Raw genomic sequence first — 18,147 nt, 5'->3', positions numbered from 1 at the left:
CTTTGAGCTTTGATTTGTGACCCAATTATATTTTGATTATTAAAGACTAAAAGTTTTCATAACCAGTTAAAAAATCAATCTAAATTGAAAAAAAACCAAGCTTGTGGAAAGGTGAAATGAGCTGAGCATGAGCTTAAGCTCAGATTTTTAAACTCACTCCAATTTGAGCTTGAGCCCAAATTTTTTAGCTCGCTCCAATCCTAGCTTGCGCTTAAGCCAAACAGAAACATGTTAAAGCTTGGCTCAATCCAATCAAACTCAATTCGACTCGTTTGCAACCCTATCTATATATGCTACCTAACCATCATATAAATTACTCATGTAAGATGCATACCCACAAATTAAGGGCAGCCCATACATATGATAGCAATGAGTTATCTATTGAGATACCAAAGTAATTAAAATTATAAGAATAATATATTGTGGAGCCATTTGGATTCATCTCGCGCATGGTGTCCCAAGTGCCATAGGTGGCATGAGGGTGAGTGTTGACCATTCACGGGTAACTGTCGTCATTGCGGCGAACAGGGCCACGTGGCTCGAGTCTGTTGTGCGCCGATGAGTGCTACGCCTACACTAAATCAGTACGGAGTAGGTAACCAAGCGCCCTGGGGAAATTTGCAGAGAAACATGGCTCAGGCGAGAGTTTACTCGCTAACCCATGTTGATGCGAAGAACGTGGTCAACGTGGTAATAGGTACCATGTTATTGCTTTCGAATAAAGTCGTTGTCTTATTTGATTCAGGAGCAACCCACTCCTTTATATCTGCAAATTTTGTGAAAATGTGTGGGGTTGAAACCCAAGTGATGGATGCGAAATTGTCCATGGTGACACATCGGAGAGTATGGTGATCTGTAGGAAGAAGATGGGGGATTATCCTATAGAAATTCAGGGAAGGATGCTACTGGTGAATCTAGTGGTATTCAACATGTACGGGTTTGATGTCATTCTGGGGATGGACTGGTTATCCTCCAGTTTTGCTGTCATCGACTGTAACTGGAAAGAGGTTGTGTTCAGACCTCCGGATGGACAGGAGTATAAGTTCGTGGGATCGTGTGTGCGCTCAGTGCCACAGATTCTATCAGCAATACGGGTAAAAATGTTACTCTTGGACGGGTGTCAAGGGTACCTAGCATGTGTAAAAGAGCCACCACGAAATGAGTTAAAGCTCGAGGATATCCGAGTGGTTAATGAATTCCCAGATATATTCCCAGAAGACTTACCTGATTTACCTCCTGATCGTGAGGTGGAGTTCGTTATTGAATTGCTGTTAAGAAAGGTATAGATTTCTAAAACTCCATACCAGATGGCTCCGGTAGAACTTATAGAGTTGAAGGAGCAATTGTAGGAACTACTGGATAAAAGATTTATCAGACCTAGTGTTTCGCCTTGGGGAGCTCCAGTGTTGTTCGTGAAAAAGAAATACGAGTCAATGAGGAAGTGCATTGACTACCGTGAGATTAACAAGGTAACAACTAAGAATAGATACCTGTTGCCTTGTATAGATGATCTGTTTGACTAGCTGCAGTGAACACAGGTCTTCTCTAAGATCGATCTATGGTCAGGGTATCATCAGGTGAAGGTTAAGTCTGAGGATGTGGTAAAGACTGCTTTCCAAACTAGATATGGCCACTACAAGTTTCTAGTCATGCCATTCGAGTTGACTAACCCTCCAGCAGAATTTATGGACCTAATAAACATGGTTTTCCATAAATACCTAGACCAATTTGTGGTGGTGTTTATCAATGATATTCTGGTATACTCGAGGAGTCCGGAAGAGCATGAAAACCATATGAGGTTGGTGCTTCAGGTACTACGAGAAAAAAAGTTGCGTGCTAAGTTAAAGAAATGCGAGTTCTGGTTGGAACATGTTGCATTTAAGGGTCATGTCATGTCGAGGGGTGGTATCTCAGTTGATCTAAGTAAGATTGAAGCAGTGGTAGACTGGGTGAAACCGAAGAGTGTCCAAGAGGTTCAGAGTTCCCTAGGACTGGCAGGGTATTATCGTTGGTTCGTGGAGGGATACTCTAAGTTATCTTGTCACGCCCCAAACCCGCGGATGGGCCCCAGCTGTGATTTTAGTAACCTAATCTATCTTTATATCATTTAAAACATACATGATACTACCCTGAATGAGTGTCTAACCCCGTGGGGTACACGTAAACCCTATACACAATCATATACACATACATACACATCAAATACGCAGCGAAAATGTTCTTTATAATACATACAACGTGCTATACCAGAGTCTATACATAGCTAGAGTCTACGCTCCAAAATACAGTACATACCCTGGGTGTCTACAAAACCCAAAAATGACAACCCAGTTACAAAAATCAGTACTTACTCAAGTACTTTACGTAGCTAATCGACACCCACACTCCTGAACGCTAGGATGCTAGTTTCGACTACTCGAAGGATGTGAAAACATTTGTATATTCGGGGTGAGACACCTCTCAGTAAGGAAGAAAACACGTTATATCATTTTGTGGCATACGAGTGTTATTTCGACTTAAAACATAACATGATATAGTTCTAGTATTTTCACAATCCAGTTCCAGTACATACAATACCAAACATACGGTCAGTGTCGTCACACTCAAGCACCTGATACCCTACATTAACCGAAGCTCCACAGCGATATCGTTGCTAATACGGTGTCCACTTAACCCATCGGTGACCAGCCGGAACAAACAAACGATATTTCATACCCTCAGATATAGAGTCGGACACTCTCGACCATGGTATTTAACCGAGACATGACGTTTGTCCATGGTAATTAGCCGAGACGTGGCAAATTTCACAAAACTTGGAACAATTTTGGAACTCACATTCCCATACCCCTCAATTTACGGTAATTAGCCATCACAACTACTTTTACAAAACTTGGAACATTTTATATACAACAATTCATTCCACACTTATTTGAGTATACAACAATCATATTGTTTTCAATTCGAGAATGCAGTTTAATACAAATATAGGTAGGGTCATCTCATTACTACCTTTTTATACAACATATGATTTTCTAACAAAAATAAAGATGATACCCGAAACCCCCAATTTTTCCCATAACAGTAACCCGAAAATCCCGTATTTTTACCTAATAAATTTTCCTAAATAAGTACCCAAAACATACATACAATTGTAAACTACATGTTTACCGATTCCAATTTCAAAAACTACTACTATAAACAGAATCCCCTTACCTTAACCCGAAAACCAAAACATGAACTTTACGGTTCCAAAATAGCGAACCGAGGTACCAAAACCTAAACAATGAAGAACAATATTTTCTTGCAATACTATTCTCTACAGATCTACCGAAACAAAAATGAAATTGGACCCTTACTTCAATTTTTGGCAAAGCCCAAAAATCCTCGAAACAAATTTTCGATCCGCTATAAACGTATAGATTCTCCTTCTGATCCATGTAGCAACGTCGGATCGTTGATTCCAGCAACTGATGGCCTGAAATCCTAGAGAGATAGAGAGAGAGAGTATTCAAGTTTTATAGAGAGAGAGAGAGAGAGAGAGGTTTTTGGTTTCTTCTTCATTAAGCAAAGCTAAAAGATATTTATAAGCAAGTTGACCTGGCTAGACTCGTCAACGAGACAACGTCCTCGTCGACGAGCTAAAGAAGGAGGTTCGTCAACGTCAAAGTGGACTCGTCAACGATCCTGAGATTTTAGGATTTCCCAAAATCTATCAGTATCTCTTTGTCGACAAACCACTGAAACTCGTCGCCGAGATGTACAAGGGACTTTGTCGACGAGAAAAGAAGCCTCTTCGACGAGCCCACCCTGTTGGTTTTTACCCTTTTAAAATTTTCCTTCTCTTTTCTTATTTATTTAATATACCTATCTCGAGTCAGGTGCTTACATATCTGGCCCTCTTACACGGCTAACAAGGAAGGATGTGAAATTTGAGTCGACCGATGAGTGTGAGCAGAACTTCCAGGAGTTGAAACACCGACTGATCACTACTTCGGTTTTGACAATCCCATCTAAGAACGGTGGTTTTGTATTATATAGCGACGCATCTCTGAAGGGTTTAGGATGTGTGCTGATGCAACAGGGGAAAGTGTTTACTTATGCTTCTCGGCAACTCAAGGAGTACGAGAAGAATTACCCTACACATGATCTGGAGACACTACCTGTATGGGGAAAAGTGTGAGATCTTCACAGACCATAAGAGCCTCAAATAATTTTTCACGTAGAAGGAGTTGAAAATGAGGCAGAGGAGGTGGCTTGAGCTAATAAAGGAGTACGAATGCACCATCAGTTATCACCTAGGAAGAGCTAACATAGTAGTTGAAGCGTTGAGTCAGAAGTCAGAGCATGCGTCAATATCTGCGGTGGTAGATCAACATCGTATCAAAATGGATCTAGAAAGTCTCAATGTAGAATTGGTGAGTGGTAATCACCAGAAATTCATTGCTAGCTTGGTGATCCAGCCAACATTGTTTGAGAGAATTAAAGCCGCCCAGGCCAATGATGAAGAGTTAATGGAGGTTGTAAAGAAAGTGCATAAGGGGCTGGTTGCATATTTTAACATCTCTAATGATGGTGTATTGAGATTTGGCACCAGGTTGTGTGTTCCAAATGACGAGATAAGAGGACGATTCTGGAGAGAGTCGGTTCGGTGGCGTATAGGATAGCATTACACACAACACTGTCTAGGATTCAAGACGTATTCAACATGTCCATGCTTAGAAGGTATGTTCCTGATCCTTCCCATGTGATCAACTACGAGTCCTTGGAGCTCGGGGACACTTTAGCATATGGTGAAATACCGGTTCAGATTCTAGGCCTTAAGGAATGGGAGTTACATACTAAAAAGATTCCGCTTGTGATGGTACTTTAGAGTAATCATGCAATCAAGGAAGCTTCATGAGAGTTAGAGTCAAAGATACGTCAGAAGTATCTTCAGTTATTCAGAGATGCTTAGAGTTAGATAGGTAAGCAGAGTGGTAAGTAAGTGGTTTGTTTGGTCTCTAGGAGAGCTTGTATTTATAATCTCTTGAGACGTTATGTGTAACCACAGTATTCCTTCGCCATAAGTGAGGGCAGGTAATAAATTTGGGACGAGGCTGCTATGTGGGTGGCCGCCGACTCTTCCTAGAGACAGAGCAGTTAGAGTTCAGACGATGTGATAGAAACAGTTAGCAAATTTTGAGGACGAAATTTTATAAGGAGGGGAGATTGTAGTAATCCGAACAAAAAAAGAATATTGGAGGAGATATTTTTAGATATTTATATATAAATATCTTGGAGGAGATATTTTTAGATAACTTAAGGGCTAAGTTATGTTTATTATATAACTCTCTCTCTCTAAGATCTCGAGCTGCTCGTTGCCCGAATTAACGATCCAACGTTACTATGTGGATCAGCGGGTGAATCTCTACAAGTCCTACGAAGTAGAATCTCGATTTGAGGATTTTCGAGTTTTTACCCCGAAGTTAAGGTAAGGGTCGAAACGAACCTAGTGACTTGTAGATCTGTACTAAATAGGGTGCTATTGACGTATGGTCTTTCGATTTTAGGATTTAGAAATTTGTGTGATTGTTTCCAGTTGTTTGGAGTCGTGTTTCGGTATTTGGGAATAGGTAAGGGTATTTGTTTATATCGATTATTTTTAAAATCTGATTTGATAGAACTGTAGGTTATGTTTATAAGAATGTTTTGGTTACTTGTTTGGAAAATTTCACCAAGCGAGATTGCCGATTTTTCGGGTGTGCGGTTTTCGAAAAAATTAGGGTTTCAGGTATCATCTCCGTTTCTTTTGGAAAATCGTTTATTTGAATAAAACTAAAGTATAGAGATGACCGTACCTTTATTCTATGTTAAACTGTATTTCCGAATCCATTATCATATGATTGTTTAATTATTTAAATAGGTGTGGCAGAAGAGGATATTTTGTGATGATTGGGTCGTGATGTATTTGAAATGGAATATAGGAACTAGAGTTCCAAACTGTTTTCAGGAATGGTAGTTACTGACATGCCCGTTTCATTACCGTGGGGTCAATAATGGCATGCCGGTTTGATTCCATGGGGTTGAGACATTCCGGATTAATACCGTGGGGTCGTATGACATGCCGAGTTAATACCGATGGTCGTAAATTACCGGTTTATGCCGAGTAGTGTGAAACACTCCATTAATTCCTTGTTTAAGGAATTAACGAGTTACATTCCCTATTGACAAAGGTACCCATTAACTTACACTATTTAAAAAAGTTTTTACTTTATTTTTACATTTCCAAAAATATTAAAAAAAAGTGGAGACTCTGTTTGTAAAAATAAAAATGAGTTTGAAAATCAATGGATTGATTTTCTACACTTTATTTTTAAAAATGGTCACCAAATTTATTGACTATAAATGGGTCACCTAAGTTTGGTGTGGATGATTACCTTTGAATATAATCAATCAAGACTCGAATTCTTCCCATATTATTCAACTATCTAATATTTGAATATTGGATAGTCATACAAAGGACAAAAACTATTATCACCTTAGGATCTCAAAATGCATGCACAAATATAATCCTTAAGGATCTTTAAGTGTACTAACCTGAAGAATTATGATATTTAAATAATAAAAGATGGAGGAAAATGGAAATTGAAGAAGGGGGTGACAGCAGGCCTCGTTGACGAATGCTTCGAGTTCGTCGACGAAGTGGCTTATTGGGCTCGTCAACGATGGCGCGTTTCGTCGATGAGAAAATACTGAGAGACTATTTTTCCATTTCTGAATTTCGACGACAAGAAACGAACGTTCGTCGATGAACTTCCTTCGTGACCTCGTCGCCAAGGTGACGTGACTCATTGACAAAGGTCAATGTATAAATAGCCCTAAACGCGAATTCAGCGTAGAAACTTGCAAACCTCACTTTCTCTCACTACATTTTCGTCCTTCACCCCTTCTCTCTAAGTTTCTGGGCTGGATTTTTTACGGTTCGACGATCGGAGGCCACCACGACACCCCTGGGAGAGTTCTCTTCAAATCTGTTGGAGTGGATCGTTGGTGGGGCTAGTTTGAATTCCATCCCAGATTCGGGGTAAGGCTTTCTATTCAGTATTCGACTTTTGTACAATTGTAGAAAATGTAGTAGTCGAAGAAATACTGAAATTTTATTGTGGAAGATGTTGTTTTCAGGGTATTGAACGGGGAACCCTACGGGTACAGGGCTGATACACTTTAGGGGCTTTTCAAAAGTCTGGTAAGGGGATAAACTAGTTGTTTTCACGAAAATGTATGTATAATTTTACAGCATCTAATTTCAGGAATATATATATATATATTAGCATTATGTTTGGGAAAACACTGCTGTAAATGAGAATATGTGTTAAATATGTGTAATACCCATTTTGTGTGGCATGAGTAGAATTTATTATGTTTTACTGATTTCTGGGAAAATGATAAATGATACAAAGTTTATTATGATATATCGGTGTACGGGCCGAGAGTTTTATTATGATATACCCGCGTACGGGCCGAGAGTTTTGATATGATATACCGGCATACGGGCTAAGAGTTTTGATATGATATATCGGTGTATGGGCCGAGGGTTTATGTGATATGTCGGCGTACGGGCCGAGCTTTAAATATGATATGACAGTGTACAGGTCAAAAGTACTATCTGATATATAATACGGCATACGGCCTGTGAATGGTAAAATATGAAATGTCGGCGTACGGGTCGTGAATGGTAAAATATGAAATACCAACATACGGGCCAATGATTTTCATGTATAATATGCAAAATGATATGATGATATTACTTATCAATTATTACTATGAAATAGCCATGTATCACTATTTGAATATATGTTATATGTTATCAGAATCTGATTGGTTTGGTTTAGGCTTACACGAGCATGGTACTGTAGCTATGTGATCATGATTATTATGATGTTAGTGTTATCGCTGTCGTATGATGTGGTTTATTAAAGTGTTGTCGCCCTTGGTGTTCGGACTAGGTCTGGCAGAACCATTGTTCTTACAGATCTTACTTTTGACTTGGCAGTGGTCGACTAACCATTGTCAGATCCCGCCTTCAGGCCATACAACCCAGTCATGTGGGAGTAAGACATGACACCAGCCAGCTAACCTCCCAGGGTTGTTTTGTATTATTATCATATGAGATGAATTATGTTTATATAAATCCAGTATGTTCTATTAAGATATGATTATATATGTTTTCCCAGATATGATACAAACAGTTTCACTAAATATGTTTATGTATAGTTTTATGTATAACATGAAAATACTCATGTTGCCACACACTGGTATTAGTTTATTTTCCCCTACTGAGAGGTGTCTCACCCCAAATTATATGAACATTTCGAGAGCCCCAGATAGGAGAGCGGATAAAGCTCCGCAACACTAGAGTTCTTTAGTCCTACCCTATCTGAAGGGTAAGTCTTTTGCTAGGGTTAGATGGATTTTTGGGTGATGACCCTAGAATTGGTTTTAAATGTTTTGGGATGCATACGATGAATGTAGTAAACTCTGGTATTGTGTTGAATGATAAAATGAGATGTATATGATTTTATGTTTCTTGCTGCTTAGGCTTCCATTATGTATTTATGATGTATCCCTAGTACCCATGGGTACATGTTGATTATGATCTGCTAGATTTATTATATCGATTTTATTATAATGGAAAAAAAATGGAAATGGTAAAATAAGCACGTCGTTACATTAAGAGTATTGAGTTTTTTATTATAATTTTCTTAAATTTTTAGTGTTTTATTTATCTCCTCGCAAGTTTTAAAATCATAAAGATATGCAATGACATAACTCCGATGATCATAAGAAGAATTACTATGGATATTAGGTGTTGATGTCCATTTTTGTCCGGGGTGTAAGTTGATTAAAATTTGATGACTCTCTCATCAAATTGACGAATTATTCAACGAAGAAAAGTATAAGATGATCAATTGAGAATCCTCTATCTCTCTCAAAACTGTCAGTGGCAAAATTAAAGGCTATATCAAGAATAACCCCTCATTTAGTTTAGGGATAAAATTGAAGTGAAAAATGAATCAAGTGAAGAATATAATCAAGATAGGAATGGAATTGTTTTTGAACGCAATTAATGTATTTTGTTAGCAACATGAAATGACGTAGAAATTCAGTTTCAATTCCTTTCCAACATTTTGTATTCTTCAATAGGTTCTATTACAAAATGAAAAATAAGTTTTTTTTTTTAATGTAAAAACATCTAATGCATAATTATTTAATTTTTAATATTATTTTTAAAATTTTATATTAGTATTTTTTATTAGTGTTAATATTTTTATATTTTTGTTATTATTATTATTTTATACTAATTATCATCCTTAAATAATAATTCTTATTTTTCCTATTATTATTACTATTGTTATTTTTGTTGTTATTATTTTTATAGTAATATATAATTGCCACTATAATAATTATTAGTTATTATTATTTTTAAATTTATTTTTATAATAATAAATGTCCTTAAAATAACAATAATTATTCTTGCATATTTTATTATTATTGTTCTTGCTGTTTTTATTAATTTTAATAGTAATAAATATTAATATTTGTTGTAATTGCTATAATTATTATTAGTTATTATCATTTTATATTAATAATAAAAATTAGTGTTACAATATTATTGTTGTTGTTTTTATTTAATTATTATTTTTTATTATTTTCATAATAGTGATTATTATTAGTGTAATTATTATTTTCATTATTGTTATTACTATTTTTTATTATTTTTATAATAATTATTAACCTTATAATTATTATTATTGCTTTTTTTATTTTTAGTAATGTTCTTCTTGTTATTATTATATTTATAATAATAAATGTTATTGTGAATGTAACTATTATTAGTTGTTATTATTTTTATTATAATAGTAATAATAATATTAGGTCTATCATGAGTAAGTCTCATGACAAACCTAGCGAGCTCGACCATGTACAAGTCACGTGCTAGATCTGAGCAGCACATACATGTCACTTACTAGATTAAGTTTGTAGGATCCCAAACGCAAAAAATAAAGGAAAATAAATATAAAAGGGAGAAATAAAGGAAAAATAAAAGAAAAAGAAGGAATTGGACAAGTCAGAGCCAACACCGGTGACGGTTTTCCAAGCCACAAGAAAATCGGCCATGATTTTGGGTCAATTGGGCCAGTCAACCACAAAACCGGCGACAGTTTTGTGGGAACATGGGAAACCGGCCTCAGTTTTATCCTGGGCTGCCCACTTATAAATAGAAATGAGCTCATTTTTTTTTAAAGAAATCTCAAAATCCTTCTTTTGGAGCTCTGCTAGGCTTTCAGTTTTATTTCACTAAAAGGTTCCCACTGACTCCCACGTGCTCACGGGTCACTCTCTCCCATTTTGACTCATAGAATATCGTAGTTTCACCGGTTTGAAAAGCTAGGGTTTTCGATTTTTCATCCGTTTCGGATTCTTTTTCAGAAAATAGGTAAGGGGATTATGTTAATACAATTTTTGAGTGATTTTGTATTGATGGAAATGTTTATGGAGTAAGTATATTATGTTTTCAGTTATTCTTTTTAAAATTAACCGTTCAAAAAACTTGTTTTCAAACCTAGGATATACAATATGATATTTTGAGTAGAAATGAATGGTGGAAAGCACGGTTTGATCCTACAAACCATTTATACAATGTTTTTATTGCTTGCCTATGGGCTATGTTTTAAATAGATAAAATTGTGTGGTAGGTGATTATTATTTTGATAGTTATGGAAATACCAGAAATGAGATTGTTGGTGTAATACTTAACTGTTTGCGAAACATACTGGAACTGTTTGAGAAATGCAGGGACTTTATTAGAGGATCGAGACTTTAGTTTGTATTAAACGGCGCGAGGCCGGGTTTATAAAATGACAGAGTTTCATTCAGAGGCTGAGAGTCAAGTTGTAACAGAGGGTCGAGGCCTGAGTTTGTAGTAAACGGCGCGAGGGCGGGGTTTATAAAATTATCGATTTTAAGTAAAATTTATTTAAAATACACTTTTAATCACTTAAATTGCGTGATATGCTCTAGGAACCCTGAGGACCCAGTTGTTATGAGCACGGTATCGTAGCTAGAGAGTGTTTCACCATTTGACCGTGTGTGCCCACGCTATACTGCAAGAGTGGTGTTGGGTGATCCTAGCCGATTGAACTAGGTAGAGGTGTTACCTTCCCTGGAAGTACGTACCAGGAAGTGGTAAGGCGATCAGACCCGCAAGCGAGTTGCGGAAGTCTGCAGACGTAGTTAGCAGGGAGTGACTTGGTGTGGGTTGATCCCTCAGGTTTTAGTCCAGTCTTCGAGCAGCACAACCCTAACCACGGGGGTTTATACATGGCGTATAGTTCCAGGGCGAGTCTTTTAGGCATATCAGTATATTTATGTAAATGATGTAATTGTTTTCAGTACTGTTTTATACTATGAGAAATGAGAAGTGAGTATATATACTATTTTAAGTAAAAGAGAGATGTATGAATTTGTATACACTGAAACACATGCTGACCACACACTGTCATTAACTTAATCTTCTTTACTGAGAGGTGTCTCACCCCGTATACAACATATGTCTTCAGGGAATCACAAAGTTCGAGTTTAACAAAACCAAGGGGTGGAAACTAGTATAGTTTCTTTTTGTGAGTGTCTGCAAGAACTCAAATGTGAGATGTTTATGTTGTGCGCCTCAGGGCTTGTATTATGGTCGTGTGGACCGAGTTAGTTGACTTTTTAGTTTGAGATGTAATATGAGAATAGAAATACTTTGTTGTATGTTGATGGTTAGACTCTGGTAATAGACTATAGAGAATGTTTTACATATTCCGCTGCATGTTTTATATTATGAGATGGTATCAGGTACATAGACATCACTAAAGTAACACCCCGGGCCCGCGAGAGGTTTGGGGTATTACAGGTGGTATCAAAGCCAAGTTTTTGCTAGGTTCTGCAGGCTTTGACGGTTAAGGATTACTAGAGTATAGGTTGAGATGAGTTGAGGACAAGAGTCTGTAAGTTAGGCGGGTTTTAATCTGAAGACTTGGAGGCGGATCTCTGTCAATGGTATTCTATGCTTTTCCTGGAATGACAATTTCAGAAAAACCATGGTAAGTCCATCGATGTTTTCGTTTCGGGGTCGAAAGGATGAAACTTGAAATTCAAGTTGAAACGTTAAGTTAGGTGAGTATGTAATTGTCCTGGAGTAGGGATAGAGGTCTATATGTCGACGATTTTACATCAGGATTGTTTGACTTGTCCTTTTAAATTGAGAATTTTTCTTGTCATGGTATTTCTTCATTTAATGATTGTGTTCCACATGATAAGAATGGAATATTAAGCTAGTTTTTATCCCGTTAACGGGAAGGACTCTAGGGAAAGGATGTGAATATCAGGGGAGATAACCATGTGGACACATCTAGTGAGGTCAATGTCGATGCTTCGGCGGTGTTGTGCAATATAGCGAGGCAGGCTAAGAAGAAAACCCGAAGGGATTCTAGAGAGTGGGATCAACTAGCGGCTGACAGGGGCTGTACGTTCCAGCAATTCACCCGGGCACCGACATCTTCTAGAGGCCTGAACCCGATTGCAATGGAGGATTGGGTTCAGGAGATTGAGGAACTAATGGGGGTGCTGGAATGCACCGAGGAGTAGAAGGTTCGGTTTGCCGCCTTCAAACTGGTGGGGGAGGCAAAGAGGTGGTGGAAATCATCCAGGTTAGTGGAGGAGCAGCGTCCAGGGTATGTATCTATCACTTGGAGTTGTTTCAGGGAGATCTTCTTCAGCAGATACTTCCCCATTACCAATCTGGAGGTAAAGGCTGAGGAGTTCTTGCGTCTGACTCAGGGGTCCGTGACTGTGCAGTAGTATGCGGCCTAATTTTTGAAGCTATCTCGATTTGCTCCACATTAGACCTGGCAAAGCGGATTGGGTCGGATAATCCGTGGCGAATAAAGCGAATTATCGGGTGAAGAAATTATAATCCATATTCGACTCGTTTAAGTGGCGGATTAGGCAGTTTCGGGTCGGATAATCATGGCGGATGGGTGGATATAAATAATTTATTATGTTTTATTAATAATTTATATTGTGTCATAATAATTTAAGTTGTATATGACAACTTGCGATTAGTTTGTGTATTAACTTTTCTAATAATTATATCAATCATTCAATCGTTTATACTAATTAACAACTCATGATTCATGTAAGTAAAACTGTAAGCATTAAAACATAATAAATTAGTCTCAATCCAACTCAAAATAGAAACTCGAACCGTGCGACTCGTGCGAGTCTCTAAAATCTAAACATTACAACTATTCTTAAAGCATGCGAATTTCTTTAAACACAGCTATTTTCAAATCCAAGGAATCTCTAAAAATAGACATTCCCAATTTTCCATATTAAAAATAGGATATTATCATTCTCTATTCAATGTTATGATGCATTCTTATTTACATTACTATGATAACATCTTTTAATTTTTTTAAACTATCAATTTCTTATATCATGATTTTATATCCTTAAAATAAACATTGATTGAATGAAAGGTAACCTCAATTCTTAAAAACTATCTCATTATCTCTTGTTCTACCAATAAAGTAGTCAAGCAATGCTCAAATTACATATCTCAAATTGCACTGTTTTTTTTTTTTTTCAAATTCACAACAATTAAAACCATAAGTTCAAAACTTATACTCTTAACAACGATTGAATTTTCTCCCCAAGTATTTGCTTTTCTTCAAATAAGTTGTAGAATTATATTTTTAGTGTGAAATTATATTGAATACCATCTAAGTACAAAGCTCAAAATCAACACCTCAAATACAACTTAAGACAAAATTTTATAGGCCGATTGGTATTATTGTCAAAAATTACAGAAACGAAATCAAAAATAAAAATTAAAAATCAGAAAAAGAAAAATAAAAAAATCAAAAACCAACAAACGACTCAAAAGTCAGAACTCAGAAGACAAATTTCCCCAAAAGAGAGAGAATTGAACCTGGTTCCGTGGTTCGTGAAGCTGAAGCAACAAGCGAGTGATGGGCGGTAGTCGACGATGACGAAAGCAAAACCCTAAATGAAAGTGAATGAGAAGTGAGAATGCAGAGAATGAGAGAAGAATCAGACGACGAGCGACTCGAGCGAGAGAACGATGGGCAAGCAGCAAACTGGTGAAAGTACGACAACACCGCAAGGCTAGGGTTGTCAAACTCACAAGGCTTTGCGAGCGAGCGATGGGTGGCAATCGACGACGGCGTTGAAAAATTGAAGTATGAAACCCTAAAAGAAAGTGAACGGGAACTGGGAAATGAGAACGCAGAGAATGAAAAGAAGAATCAAAAGATTCAGATGAGTGACTTGGGAGTGGGAAGGGCTGAAGTAGTGAGGCGCTGAGCGGGGCGTGTGGGTAGTGGGCCATGTGGGCATTTGGGTAGTGGGCTTATGGGCTGGTTGGGTTAAAGGGTTTGGGCTGTAGCCTGTTGGCTTTCCTGGGTTAATTTTTTAAGCGGGTTGGCTGATATCTACCGGATAAACCCGACCCGACCCGCTAAGAGGACCAATATGAAAATGAAAAATCATATTCGACTCGTTTAGCAAACGGATAATTATAAGTCGGTTAAAACGGGTCAGATGTGGTTCGGATTAACGGATTTTTATCCATTTTACCAAGTCTACTCCACATATGGTTCCGGATGAGCCGAAAAAGGCTCGGATGTTTGAGAGAGGGCTGAGACAGGCGATACGCGCAAAGGTGGCAGCGTTATTGGTCTAGAGCTTTACTGAGCTGGTGGATAGAGCCATGGTGGCGGAGGCCAGTATTCAGGAAGGGGAGAGAGAGGCAAATTAGAAGAAGAGGCCTTTATCTTAGAGGTTTCAGTCCAGTACCAACTAGAGTTCATGGAAGCGACCAGGTAGTTCATTGGGCCAGCGATAGGTGACGGGACCTCTAGCCCCTTAGGGGAATTCTTAGCACTTTACCCGTTCCAAATGCCATAAAAAGCATATGGGTGCGTGCAGGACTAGTTTTACAGGCTGCTACCGGTGTGGTGGAGCGGGACATCAAGTGCGGGATTGTCGCGCGGTATTGAACTACACACCTTCACAGCAGCAGTATGATGGAAGTAGGCAGGCACCCAGAGGCTGTCACTAGGGGGAACCGCGCAAGTGCGGGTGTACTCATTAACGTGGGGTGATGCAGAGAACATTGGAAATGTGGTGACAGGTACGATTTTAGTTTTGTCACATAATGCTACTGTGTTATTTGACTCAGGTGTGACCCATTCGTTTGTATCTTGGGGATCTGCTAGTGTAAGTGGAGTTGAAATTCAGTTGTTAGGGGTAGAGTAAGGTGTGGTCACGCCAACAGGCTCAGTTATTGTATGCAATAAGGTGGTTAGAGACCACCGAGTAGAGATTCAAGGGAGGAGGTTGCCTACTAGTCTAATTATTCTAGAGATGCATGAATTTGATACTATTTTGGGGATGGATTGGTTAGCATCCAGTTATGCGAGCATAGATTGCCGAAAGAAGGAGGTAGTGTTTAAACCTCCTGGGGAGCATAAGTTTACATTCGTAGGGTCGTGTGTGTGCTCGGCACCACAGATTCTCTCAGCGATACATTCGAGAAGGTTACTCCTGGATGGCTGCTAGGGGTACCTGGCGTGTGCGAAAGTAATACCAAAGGAGCGACTGAAGCTGGAGGATATTCTAGTGGTACGAGAGTTCCCGAATGTGTTTCTCGAGGACTTATCAAGATTGCTTCTAGATCCTGAGGTGAAGTTTGCTATTGAATTAGCACCAGGGACAACACCAATCTCCAAGGCGCCATACAGAATAGCTCTAGCAGAACTAAATGAGCTAAAAGAGCAACTCTAGGAACTTCTTGATAAGGGGTTCATTAGACCGAGCATATCACCCTGGGGAGCGCCGATGTTGTTCGTAAAGGAAAAAGATGGGTTGATGAGGATGTGCATTGACTATAGAGGGATTAATAAGGTGACAGTGAAGAATAGATACCTGTTGCCACGTATTGGCAGCCTGTTTGACCAACTGAAGGGTACTCAAGTTTTTTCTAAGATCGATCTACGATTCGGGTATCACTAGTTGAAGGTGAGGACAGAGGATGTATCGAAGACAGCCTTTCAAACCCGATATGACCATTTTGAATTTTTGGTTATGCCGTTTGGTTTAATGAATGCACCTGCAGCATTCATGCACCTGATAAATAGGGTATTCCATGAGTACTTGGATCAGCTCGTGATAGTGTTTATTGATGACATCCTGATTTATTCGAGGAGTCCAGTTGTCGACGTCTCCACTGCAGCCCAACAAGTTTAGTATTCAACAGCCACATGATAGCCTTTGATTATAAGAAGAATAATGACACTTCCTAAGAAGGTAAGCACTCATAACCCAACACAACATAGGAATATATATCTGTGCGCGCGCGCGCGTTTCTCTATCTTATTTACTCCCCACTATTTTAATTAACTGGATTATCTTGTGTTTTGAATATGATGTATGAAAATTTAAATATATCCATGCATGAGAATATTTTTATTAAATAAAACAAACATGGCTTTCTATGTAATGTAATACCAACCAGAATATATAACTTAAAACGATTATTAATATAGGTAGTCTAATTTAATAGTATTATTTAATTAATATTCCATCTATATAAACATGAGCCTCATAGCCCGTCGGGGCTTAAATCCTCTTGTGAATATGAATTTGGTAACATATGGACATGTAAATATTTGTACATAATTTGGAGTGATGGGTGTTAGTAATTTGGAGTTTAGTTGATGGCTGTGTGATGAAAGCCTTAATTAAATGAATAATTTTGCACCGACAGTCCTCTTTATATATATACACATATCTGCAGATGCATGCACAAAGATCCATAGGTAGGGATAGCGATAGCCTCCTCCCAGCAGCAGGATCCTCTACTTACGTATTTTGGATTTACCATTGTGTGCATGCATGTGCATCTGCTGCCTCTCTCAAAAACTGCCACGTATAGTTATAGCGATTGACAAAGCAATTACGTACGGTTCCTCATTCCATATGGTAGGCCAATCATATCCGACTTTCTTAGCAGACGTAGAATTTTGATATAATGACATATAAGTCTCATAATTTTGATAAATAAAATCAAAATTCGAAACTCATCTATAAATAAAACTATCCATCTTTTGTAGCTAATACATTTTAATTTAAATTTTATGACAACTAGTAGTAATTGAATTAAGGTTTCCTATAGTATTTATTAATCTTTTTTGAATTAGAATTTATTATTATCGGTAGTTACAAAAATTATTAATTTGATTATTAGTTGTGTTTATCAAAAAACATTACTCAAGGTACTTTTAACAATTAAAAATTATAATATATATTTCAAAATTGTAAGGGATTTAGATAGTAATAAATTTATAATGAGATGGTTTTAACATATTAATTATTTTATTTATTATTTCATAAAGAAATTCAATCATAGTTTTAAAAGTTATTTGAATAGAAAATTTGTGCTGAATTTTTTTGATTAAATTTTAAAGATTTACGACTTATTTGGTACATTTTTATTAATATTATTTAAGAAAAACATAAGAGTGTCATTTTATTTTTCAATTTTTCAATATTTGCATTAAAATGATAGGAGACAAGGAATTGCCTAGTTGAAGAAAATAATTTTATTTTCATTCCTATATTTTTTAAATAATTACAAAATCAGAAATGATTTTTATTTTTTTTTAAAAACTGCATAAAAGTGTAAATTTATAAAATAATGAAAAAATATTTTTAACTTCCCTATCCAAATTCACATAAAATTGAAAATAAGGCGACATCTTTGTAGTTGTTTGTAAAATAAAAAATACAAAGTGAAATTATTTTTACGAGTACATTGTGTATGTACCTTTCATTATTCTTCAAATTTTTATACAAATATTACAAACCTAGAAACAAATTAAATATTTTATTCTTTAAAATAAAAAATAAAAAAATATTTTTTTCCACGACCAAACATATGACCTCAACTTAGGAAACAAAAAAGTAATTTTGACAAAAAAATCATCATTCCTCTTACTTTATTTGCACGTAATTAATAATGGAAAACTGATTTTAAATTAA

This window comes from Malania oleifera, chromosome 4 (genome assembly GCF_029873635.1).
Source record: "Malania oleifera isolate guangnan ecotype guangnan chromosome 4, ASM2987363v1, whole genome shotgun sequence".
Lineage (NCBI taxonomy): Eukaryota > Viridiplantae > Streptophyta > Magnoliopsida > Santalales > Ximeniaceae > Malania > Malania oleifera.
Note: the sequence above shows the minus strand (reverse complement) of the source record.